The sequence below is a fragment of the Mustela lutreola genome, chromosome 10, assembly GCF_030435805.1.
Source record: "Mustela lutreola isolate mMusLut2 chromosome 10, mMusLut2.pri, whole genome shotgun sequence".
Lineage (NCBI taxonomy): Eukaryota > Metazoa > Chordata > Mammalia > Carnivora > Mustelidae > Mustela > Mustela lutreola.
The window spans coordinates 46,906,906-46,918,808 of NC_081299.1; the positions used below are offsets into that span (position 1 = coordinate 46,906,906).

Here is an 11,903-nt window from a genome sequence, read left to right on the forward strand (position 1 = left end):
TCCCCATACAGTACATCACTAGTTTTTGTTGGAGTGTTCCATGACTCATTGCTTGCGTATAACTCCCAGTGCTCCACGCAATCCGTGCCCTCCTTAATATCCATCCCCTCCCACTGTCTTGACATCGCATACTCTCAGGGAGAGCACAGTGGGATGTGTGCTTCCAGCCAATGCCCTGGAAAATGTCTGATCTTCACTGAAGTTTTGACACTGCTTTCCGTGTCATCTCAGTGTCTTCTTGTTTCTTTTCTTTTCTATATTGTGGAGTGAAGAAAGAAGCATGTAAAGGGAAATGGAACTATTAGTAAAGTCCTAGTGACAAACCAGATGTCAGGAGGCGTTCTCTCACTCTGTTACTGAGCGGCTACACATGATTCTCCTTTGGAAGCTTCTGTCAATTTCTGTCTGTTTTTTACTCTTCCTCTCAATCTACAGGAGGTTTTGGTTCTTTGGGAGGTAGGAAATATCACAGATCACCATACTGTGATGCAGAGTATCCTTTAGTCTAGAAAGTGTGCTAGTGATCACTACGGTTCATTGAACACCTGCAATAATGATTATCAGAAAATCAAAGAGATAGCTGAATTTTATTGAGTGTCTATTATGTGTTCCATGCTAAGTGTTTCATGTGCATTATTTTACTTAGCCTTTATACAACCACCCTATGATGTTTAATTTGCCTAAAACTGTATTATCTACGTGGTGGCAAAGTCAGATGCTAACTTCAGAGTCCATGTCCTTCATCAGAAGAGAACATTCATTCTTTCATTCATTTGCACAACCACTATGTACCAGACCTGTGCTAGCAACTGAGATACAGAGAGAAAAGACCAAGACCATGCTCTCGGGCAGCTGGCACTAGCATGAGCAGAGAGAGAAACCAAAGGTCACAAACTATGTGCTAGGTGTAGTGACAGAGGGATTACTGGGGGCTTTGGGCATAGCCAGGAGGGACACCTAATCCAGTCTAGGAGAGGACAAAGAAGATTCCCAGAGGAATGGTGCCTCCGTCTTGAAGAGTAGGGAGAAGTCTGTCAAATGGAGGGAGACACAAAGGACAGACAGTTTCCTCACGGTGCTGGGAGAGGACAGCAATAGGCACCGAGACGTGGAAGCTCGGGAGAGCAGGAGCACAGCCAAGAGTCTTCCAAGCAGTTCAGAATGGATGACACCTGGAAGAGCAAGCCGGAGAGCAAACAGCAAGGGGACTGGAGAGGAAGGAGGCTGAAATACAGGACACAACCCTGGGAGGGGCTTTTCTGCCATGCTAAAGAATTTGTTAGATCTTGAAGGCCACGGTGGCCCTGGAGGGTTTGTAAGCAAGTGTGTGATGTTCAAGGGGAAGGCTTACTGCCTACTTACACACTAGTCCCAGAAGGGAAAAGCAGGGCAGCAACACTTCCATTGCCTCTCGTCAAAGGAAAGGGACTGATTTATCTTTTGGGTGAAATCCAGAGAGGAACATAAACGTATGTGGCTCCCGCAGATATGCTCTAGACTCTCTCAGCACAATTTCAACTGCACGTCTGTGTTTCTTGCACTTCTCTGAGACCCAGGAGTGACTAGAGGGTGCTCTGGGCACCAAGAAGACCTATTTGCATGAGGCTTGGAGGGAAGAACTGAAAAGTCAGCGGGTATCTGCCATGGGCAGAGAGAGGAGCTCTTCTGGGGCAGCTCAACGATCCCCCCCCATCTGTTCCTAGCAACAGTGTCATCTCCACTGTAACAATTCCATGATGTGGTTGACTAGCTGTCCTCACACCCAAGCTTGGCTCCCAGGACCCTTCTCGAATGCAGTAGGCTACCCAACACCCATTAATAAATCCCTTTCTGCTTAAACTGTGTCATCATCAACTAAGAACCTAATTGATACAACATGACAGTTCCTTTCTTTCTCTTCTTCAAAGCTGCCTGACCTCAGAGATCCTCATTCATTGCTCACCCAAGAAATAAGTCTATGAGGCCACTTGTGCTCTTGCAGGGAGAAAGGGAGACCTGTCTATATCCAGCTCAGACCAAGTGAAACAGAAAGTTCTGGAATCCTGATACAGCTACACAACATGCACAGCCTCCAACCACGCTTTCACAGAAATAAGATCCAGGTCTTCATTGTTGACTGGCCCCAGTGTTCATCTCCTATTGGTTTTTAACTCAGAGGGAGAAAGGGCATGATTAAATATCACTCCCTCCCATCAAAATCCCCACCCCCGCACCTAGAAAAAATAGATCACATTTGTGCTTCGGAAGCAGGGAGACCAATTAGAATCAGCCGTTAGGCTGAAATAAACCCAATTCCAGAGTCAGTCTGGAGTAAGGAAGGAGATGCTTCTGTGTTAATCAGGAAGGCAATGGGAGCCCATGGGGGTGCAGAAACTTCAGCTGGGCGATGCAATCTGTTGATTACCAGGAGACCGTTTTTCGCAAAGGAGGTCATAATCTCAAACTTGTACTATTTGCGGGGGGCTGATTTTCCCCTTGACTCTCACAGAGTTGCCAACACACCTGCTTCCAAAGCATGTGGTCTCCTCACCTAGACATCTTAGAACAGAGAACGAAGGCGGAGTAAGAAATCGGAGTAATTAACCTCGAGTGGGGCAGGAGCTAAATTAAAGAAAAATCAGCCAGGAAGTTCCAAATTTTCTAGTTCCTGAGCTCCACACCGGCAGCAATCTCGACCCTCCTCCCTGCATTTTCTCATCACTAAAACACGGAAAGAAAGCTTATAAATAGAGCTGTCTTTATCGAGCAACTATTTTACATGCCACACACCAGTGGGCAGTGGGGAGAAAAAGTAGGCCACTGTACCAAGGGGTTGACAATCTGGCAAGGGAGCGGAGAGGACACCGGGAAGGGTGAGAGTAGGTGTGGCAGACACTGCCAGTGTCTCTGCCAACTTGCATTCTTCCTCTCTTCTATTATATAGCACCCTGATTCTGGCTCATGGCCACCCAGAGTTAAAACAGCACCCCTTGGTCTCCCTTCTTTCAGGAGGGGCCAATTGCCTTGGTGCTGGGCAATGAAGATGTACAAAGAGATTTGTACATGCAACTTCTGGCCACGCCCTCAAAAGAAATGGGAAGGCTCTCCTCTGCCCTCTTTTTTTCTCTTCCAGCCCTCTAGTTTGAATGAGGATGTGGTGCCATGCTGTCCCAGATCATGAAGATGATAGCAATGTCTGAGAGATGGAGAAGCAGCAAGCTAGAAGAAACCTGGACACCACACGACTTTACAGCATAGAGCTGCCCTATACACTCAGGCTTTAACAAGACTGAAATAGATACATTTCTACCATTCTAAAGATCTCTTAATCCATTATATTTAGGGTCATGGCTACATGACATCGGAGCTATATCCCAATTTTTTGAAATGGCCACCGCTTCACTTACTTGTCAATCTCACCTTCCCAGAAAAGAGTTGTAAACAAAGAAACAAACAAACAAACAAAAAAACCCTAAACAGTCACAGATGTATCTTCACTGGGAGCTGGGGCACTTTATGCATAGTAATGGCAACCAGGCCAAGACTTGGCTGATGTTTATTGACCTTTAATATACGCACATTTCCAAGGAGCAGGATTCCTGACATTAGTCCACAGCCAATGCAAAGATAGGGAGAAAGGGAAGAAGATAACTTTTAGAGGCAGATAAACTGACAATACCAAGACACAATAACCAAGACACAATACAATAGGGAGGATAAAGACTGAAAAAGTATAAAAAAAATAGATATTGGAATCTAAAATCTGTACATCCATAGGTCTGAGGTTACTTGTATATAGGGGCAAACAGTCCTGCATCACTAAATAGTCTTAAGGGAGTGGTTTGGATGACTCAGTTGGCTAAGCGTCTGCCTTTGGCTCAGGTCGTGATCTTGGGGTCCTGGGATCTAGCTCCATGATGGGTTCCCTGCTCAGCAGGGAGTCTGCTTCTCCCTCTCTCTCTGCCCCTCCGCACTCCTGCTCATGTTCTCTCTCTCTCAAAGAAATAAAAGTCTTAAAAAATAAATAAATAAAGTCCTTAAAGTTATCAAGCATATAGCCCAACACAGTAATTGATGCTCATAATGATATTTCTGAGCCATGTTCATTTTAAAAAGGAGGGAAAAGTAATTTATTTATAAATATTTCCAAAACATCAGTCATCTTGAAATTTTGTTAATTTGAAACATCCCAGTCTATGGATGCCATGTATATGTTATTTCATATAATTCAATATTAAATGAAATACACTTGGATATCACACATGTAGTCAATGTTATAACCATTTATTCTGAACCTACACTTTTTCAGGCCTTGCCCTGGATGTGATGTCCTAGAGACACATGATTACCGTCTAGTAACTCACAGTCTAGTTTGAGCATAAACAAAGAGATCATTATGACACCAGATCCAACTTCCAAGGAAAGAAAGTCACATACAATATAGATGAAAGAAAAAAGAATGTGAAAGGAACCCTTATGAAATGATAAGAAAAAGACAAGCTACCAAAAAGAAAAATGGGCAAAGATGAATTAGCCATGCACCGAGAAGCAAATCCAAATGTCCAATGAACATGAGATCTAAAACACAAAGTAAGTAACAACAAGCTACCACTTGCCACCTAACCAGGTTAGCTAAAGTAAATGATAACACATGCTCCTGGCAAAGATATAGGGAAAAGACTATTATGTGAACAGAAATGTGAATTATTACATTCTCCTTGGAAAGATACATGGCACTATCTCCTAAAACTTTAAAAAGTACATATCCTTTGTCTTAGAAATATTAGTTTTGGGACTCTCTTCATATGAGAGCAAGCATAGCAACAGGTAATGATAAACAGACAAGGATGCCTATTTCAGAACTGTGTATACAAATTAGTGGAACAAAAGTAAATGCTCATCGGTAGGTAAATGGTTGAAAAATTTGTGGTGTATTCATACCACTGAAACTCACAAAGTCACTGAAAAGAGTGGTATACCTATACCCATTGGCTGAGGGAAGGCTGGTGGGGGTCGGGGGCAGAAGAGTTTCCCATAGTGGTTTATTGTTGTTGTTGTTTTTTAAAGATTTCATTTACTTATTTGACAGAGACAAAGATCACAAGTAGGCAGAGAGACAGAGAGAGAGGGGGAAGCAGGCTCCCCGCTGAGCAGAGGGTCGGATGCGGGGCTCTACCTCAGGACTCTGAGATCATGACCTGAGCTGAAGGCAGAGGCTTTAACCCACTGAACCACCCAGGCACCCCAATCCCATAGTGTTTTAAGTGAGAAATACAGGATGCCAAGAAATACATATACATCTATCTCATCTTTTAAATCAATGACAAAAATCCTTCCGTATGTAAATACTGGTGTGAACATATACATGTAAATATTATTAAATCATAGAGAAAATACAAAAGAATAGGTTATTAGATTAGTTTGGGGGGCAAGGGACAGTAAATAAGCAAACAAAACTGTATTTAAAAATAGATGCCCCATTATGGATACTGGGGAAGGTATGTACTATGGTAAGTGCTGTAAAGTGTATAAACCTGGCAGTTCACAGACCTGTACCCCTGGGGCTAATAATACATTACATGTTAATAAAAAATTAAAAAAAAAATAGATGCCCAGGACAAAAATCAAACAGCTTTCATAATAAGGCAGAGCACAAAAAATCACATCCATCTATATATGCTAATATATGGGTCTATGGACATAAATGAAAGCACAGCCACTAAATTACAGATAACATCATGGGAATTTCAAATGATTTTTGCTAACCTCTTATATTTTTTCTGTATGTTGACATTTTTTAACAGTTAACTTGTATTATTCACATAATTTGAAAAATTAATAAAGTGATTAAAAAAAAAAACCCACCATGGTCAGTGCTGGTCAATATTCATTAGAGTTAACTAAGAAAACCTCATGCAGGACTTGACAACTGACCTCAGCCTTAAAAGCCTCGTGGATCTGGAGGAGATCTGAAAAAGAAGGGTCTTTCCAGCAGGAAAAACTGCATAAGTACAAGTACGGACACAGACATGAACCTGGAAACTAACCCTCAGGCAGTCTGCCTTAACCAGAACAGAGGATGAAGAAAAAACTCACGGCTGGAACTCCATGACCACAGTAAAAGCAAACAGATAAGAAGCAGAAAAGGCCACCACCATGCATAAGCAAAAATATAATTTTTGGAGTTCACATTAACAAAGGAAACAGCTTGGTTTCTTCAAGTTCTACAAATTGACAAATATTTTGAGTTCTTAGGACTCTGTCCATGGGGACACCATGTGTTTCACTCAGATGTAAACTTCAGTTTGGTAACATTTTCATTTTAAACCCTCCTTCCTGTCAGTTTCCAGCTCGGCTGTAAATATTTGCTGGAAGAAAAAATGTCACTAAAGATCTGAGCTCAAGCTTCCAAAAAAAAAAAAAAAAAATGGTCATTTTGAAACAAGAAGAAGTCATATTCTGCATGTTAATTAAACAAGAAGTCTCAAGACCTATGGCTCAGAGTTCATTTTGGAAAAAAAAAATCGTTTTTATTTATTAAAAGCCTATGAATACAAATGAATTCTTTATCTGGTGTTCTTTCTTGTTTAATTCTGTCCCCTTTGAGACAGGAACTTCATGGGCTTTGCTAGATAAATTGAAAGGTTGTCTAGTGGCACTGGGTCTTCTGTCCTCCACAATAAGGTTGTTTCATAAGCTGTAAGTAAGCAACTGTTAAATGGTACAGGGTTCCATCACTCTCACCGACAAAGAAGGGGTCTATTACCAAGTGATGGTCACCACCTTGCCCAAACCAACCAGTGTCACAAAGCAGCCCAACCGAAGTTGATTTCAACCTGAGAAACACTCCCTTTTCTCTTCTACCGGTGGCTCTCATTCTCTAAATGGGGCTTGTAGCCATGAGGGTCCCAATATTCCTATTCCCACCATCACAATAAGAAGTATGGAAGCTAATATTGTTCTTCCATTTCCAGGAAATTGAAAGAGACACACAGGACCTTCAAGTGACCCTTCCGACGAGCAGAGTTCACAAGGTAGAGTAGGAATGTATTTTCTAGAGAAGGAAAAAAGGCTGTACCCACAAATCTATGAAAGGCACGTCTGTAGCATGTATATGTGATGTGAGTGTGGTGAGTGTATGCATGTGTGTGTGTGGTGTGTGTGTGAGAGAGGTCTTGTGTATGGGTGTGATGCTGTGTGTTAGGGTGTGTGTGTGTGTGTGTGTGTGTGTGTATAGGAGGGAAGCAGAAGGCCAGGCTCTGAAAGGCTCTGAAGTCTATGGTCAGATATTTGAATAATATGCTTTAGGCAACAGGGAAACTTTTATGTTTTTTGATCTGGGGAAGAACATGATCAAAGCTATGTTTTAGAAAGATCAAGTCACAGCTCTGGGGAGGGCCTGTACTGGAGGCCAGAAGAGGAGTCGGAGGAACTGAGGATGGTCTGGAACAAGGACAAGGCGGCTGGAGAAGAGAAAATTAATTGGAATGACTTTCCCATCACTCTTAGTTTTAGATGGCAGGGAAAAGTGTTTACTATCGGGGCGCCTGGGTGGCTCAGTGGGTTAAGCCGCTGCCTTCGGCTCAGGTCATGATCTCAGGGTCCTGGGATCGAGTCCCGCATCGGGCTCTCTCTCTGCTCGGCAGGGAGCCTGCTTCCTCCCCTCTCTCTCTCTGCCTGCCTCTCTGCCTACTGGTGATCTCTCTCTGTCGAATAAATAAATAAAATCTTAAAAAAAAAAAAAAGTGTTTACTATCATTATTCTTTTTTCCTCCAACTTTAAATAAATGAAAAATACAATTTTAAAAATTTGGCCATTCTATGAATGATGGACCTAAAGACAAAGGGATACCTTCCCCTCCAAAGTCATTTGGACACTCAGCTTGTCCAAAGGGAGTACCCCAATCTGACCCCAATGAGAGTGCTTTTGGGGCTATGCAAAGCACATCTACTAACAAACAAATCCTTGCCAGCTCCAACCCCACACCAGCAACTGCATCCCCCAGTCAAGGAAGAGACAAGAACCAGAGTTGATGGGTTTTCTGCGGTGCAATGTTTATGTCATAAGTAATTATCTGATTATGTCAAAGCTCAGTTCCTAGCAAGTCTATCTGGAATGAGTCTTTTGCGGTTCAGGGTTTTCCTCTACATTTTTTCAAGCCAGGTAATAAAACAAGACTTTGGTTCATATGGGCCTTTCTCTCCCCTTCTGCGAGCTAGAATTCCTCCTCCCTGTATGTCCTCCCGTGCCTACATTTCTTCCTTCCCTTCTCCCTTCATTCTCTACCTCTCCTGCTTCTTTCCCACTGCCTGCCTGTTTTCGCAGCCTGAAGCTCTCTCTCTCTCTCTTTTCCCACTCTCCCCACCTCATGCTCTTTCACTCTGTCCTCTCTCCCTTCCTTCTCCCCCCATCTCCCTTCCCACTATCTAAAAAAGCTACAATTTTAGAAGAGGAGGAAGGCCTTTGCTAGCACAAGAGACGAGTAACAAACAGGATCGCAGTGAGGTGAACGGCTGAGTCCTGCTTCAAGAAAAATAAATAAATAAGTCTCGGAAAAGAGAGAGAGGGCTGAACAGTGGCCCTTCATTTTGAGGAAAGCGGGTGGAGCCTATGGCTCCCAGTCGTCCCTGAATACCAGTATCACTAGGCAGCCTTCCAGCTGGGCAATTCCTATTTGCTCCTAAGCCCCAGCCAGCTTTCTCCGCTGAGAGTGAGGTGGCACGGCTGCTGTCATATCGCACTGCTCAGCTACTCCTCTTGATCAGCTCAGAAAGGAAGAAAAGCCATAAAATTCAGAACCAGCTCATGTCAGCACTGCAGGGGATGTCAGGGACCACCTGGTCCAACGTGGTCAGGTCCCCGGTGGAAAGGCGAGGACCCTGGCTCACTAAATGCCAGGGGGACTCATTATTAGAAAACCCAGACCTAGGACCTGTTGCAAAAAAAAAATCCCTCTGCCCTGGGAACAGCTCTAGGTGTCTGCCTTCTGAAAATAAATCCAGGATATAGGGTCCCGATGCATAAACAGATAGGATGAGCTTAAAATAGAGACAGAAAGGGATTCAAATGCACAGGGTGCACATTAGAAATCCCGTGTATGCTGCTGGCAAAAAGGATTTGAGAAAGGAAGTCTGCTGAAGACGGGGCTGCAGTGGTAGAGGGCTCTAAGCTCTGAAGACCTTTTTAATATGGCTGTATTGTAATACTGCAGTGCCAAACCCCGCCAGTCACTCCAAAAAAGAAAAAGGAAGCCCCGCTCAGCAGCAGAACTTCCCAGCCCTGAAGACAGATTGTCTCCCATTTGCACCCATTTAATAACCGCTTTATTTAACAAGAGTGGGGGGAATGTGCATCCTCGGAAGCCAGAGCACAAGAACCTCCTTCTGCAACGACGCGATTCCTTGGACATGAAACTAAAATGCATTCCTCGGAACTCACCCTCCCAAAACAGCAGCAAAGCCACTGTGAGGCGATTTCCAGGGGAGAGTCCCCCCCAGAGACAAGGGGGATGGGGCTGGCAAGCAGGGGACACACCTTTTCTGAGCTGTTGGAAACATGCTGCCTGCAAAGTCCACCCAGACTGTGCTGTCAAGGGTTAATTTCCTGGGGTTGGGTGGGGGGGGCGCGGAAAAAAGGAACAGATGCACACACGCATACCCCTACTGAATCCTCACAACCTCTGCCGCCACCATACATTCGGATTTCTTTTTTTTTTTTTTTTTTTTTTTTTAATCTTAAATTCCCAGAAATTCCCCCATCAGCCATATCTTTTCGGAACAGCCCCTCCACCTGGGCTGGATTCCCATCTCATCACCAGTGAAAGCCCAGAGAGCCGGGCATAATTATTTTGCTACAAGGTTATGCCTAATTGGCCACTAACCTAATTGATTAATCATCTCATTTTTCAAGGCAGCCTCAAAGAGCCAAACTGGGGGTGGGGTGGGGAAGAGAAAAAAAAAAAAAAAAAAAAAAAAAAAACGTGTCCAGGTGGCGCGAGGGGTAAAACTACAGACTGGGGGAAAGACCCGCAGCCACCTTGCCTTGTTTCTGGACACAGGAGTGGACAGAAAAATCACAGAAAACCCAGAATGAGTAGGGAAGTGCCCAAGACCACAAAAGGACAGAGCCGGGAACCTCGACGCTGCCCAACCAGCCTGTGTCCAACCGCCTCTGAGAGGATTAAGTTGTTTCGCCTGGGCTGGGAAGGGTTAAGTAGCTGCGCGTCAACCCAGTCTCAGCTACCGCGGGGGGAGCAAAAACCACTTGTCCCAGTGTCGGCGAGTCCCCGTGGGTGCCCCGGGGGGCCGCCCTCGGGTTCCGGCCACAACTTGCGCGGTTCTGCGCGGCGGCCCTGGTCTGCGTCTTTGCGCGCCACCCAAAACTTTGCGCACACTGCAGCCGCCGCCCGCCCGCTTTTCGCAGCAAGTCGCACGCCTCCAAGTGCCACGGCAGCCCCTCCGCAGCCGCCGCTGCCTGGCTTCGGGCTCCAGACTTTTCCCTCGCCGCCTCCAGTTCCCACCCAGGGGGCTCCCTCGCGGCTGCGGGAGCGCGGCACCCTCCCCGCGTTGGGCAGGCGGTGCGGGCGCAACGATCCAGATGACCACCTCGCCGGGTCCGGGCAGCACCCGCGGGACAGATTGGTCGGCGCGGCCATCCCCACCCACCCCGGCGCGCCTACCCCGAGCCTACCACGCCGAGGCAAGCGAGCGCAACACCTTCTCCTACCTTCCCGCGGCTGAGGACCACACTCTCCGCTCAGCCCTCTCGACTCATCCTCCGGCTGCAGGAGAGGGCAGTGGGGCTCCGCTTTTGTTCCCTGGGGTTGGCAGGTCTGTGTAGGGCCAGGGCGCGGGAGCTGCCGCGGAGCTGGGTATCCCGGACGGGGGATGCTCAGCTCACTCCCAGCAGCTCTGCCGGCAGCAGTAGTGGTGGCGGCAGCAGCGGCAGCAACAGCAGTAGCAGCAGCGGTAGAGATAGTGCCGGCTCTCTGCAGGCCACATCTTTCATACCTTATACATCACTACCGCATTCCCCCGAATAGGGGAGCCCCACAGCATTTCGCCACCTAGCGCAGAATGCAGGAGCCCGCAGCAGTAGCAAAGCCTACCGGGCCAGGATGTGAACACTGTGAGGAGAGGACCTCAGTACACGCTGGAAGACTCTCTCGCCTCTCTGATCTCAGTGGGGCCTACATCGTGCAGCCATTCTGCGGTGCTCACCTTGTGGGACTGGCTGTTTCCCGAAGAGGTCTGGACTTGAGGCTATGTAGGGACAATTTATTAGGGGGAGCCGTCTTTGCTGCTGTTGTAGTCTTGGCCAGCACGTGCCTTTACACAGCCTCTTCCCCGCTTTCACACACACGAGGCTTTGCAGCAGCAGACACACATTTCTCTGTGTCTTAGAGACACAGTTCTGCTCTTCCCAAGATCCAGTATGTAGGCTGAGGAGCAGGCAGACAAGGGTTCCAGTTTCAGTGCTGTGTCCATAAGCAAACTAGTGAATGATGATGGAGCCTGCATTTCTTCATCTGCAAAATGGGAATCAGATTATCTGTCTCATAGGATTGTTGTGAGACCCAAATGAGATAAGCACAGAACTTGACACATGTTGAGTGAGAACTTTCTTCCTTCATCCCCTACAGGTCCTTCTTTCCTGGGATAATAACACAACAGTAACAGCTCACTTATTCAAAAGTATTTACTGTGTGCTTACTTATGTGACAGTCTCTATTTTATGGAGTGGGGTAGGACTTCCCAGAAAGATAGGCAAGTGATCCTTACTCTCTTGAAACTTTCTCACTGGTACAAGGACACAGAAAAAAACCCCAGCAAATTAGCAGGACACTGACAGATACTACTAATTATGGCAATGCAAATGACAACCACTTGATGTGAGGTGGTAGCTAATGTGATAGGAAATGACC

At 45.9% G+C, this 11,903-nt stretch overlaps 1 protein-coding gene across 5 annotated transcripts in view; it reads right to left on the minus strand.

Moving 5' to 3' along the window:
* The window catches only part of DAB1 (DAB adaptor protein 1), a 1,141,240-nt gene extending 1,130,296 nt beyond the window's left edge, over positions 1–10,944 (minus strand). For 2 of the 5 annotated variants that reach the window (XM_059136979.1, XM_059136977.1), the window contains exon 1: positions 10,706–10,944. The gene's annotated coding sequence lies outside the window, so the exon portion shown is untranslated. The remainder of the gene's footprint in view (positions 1–10,705) is intronic. The other 3 variants (XM_059136982.1, XM_059136981.1, XM_059136983.1) reach the window with 2 other exon arrangements.
* Between the last annotated feature and the right edge of the window lie 959 nt (positions 10,945–11,903).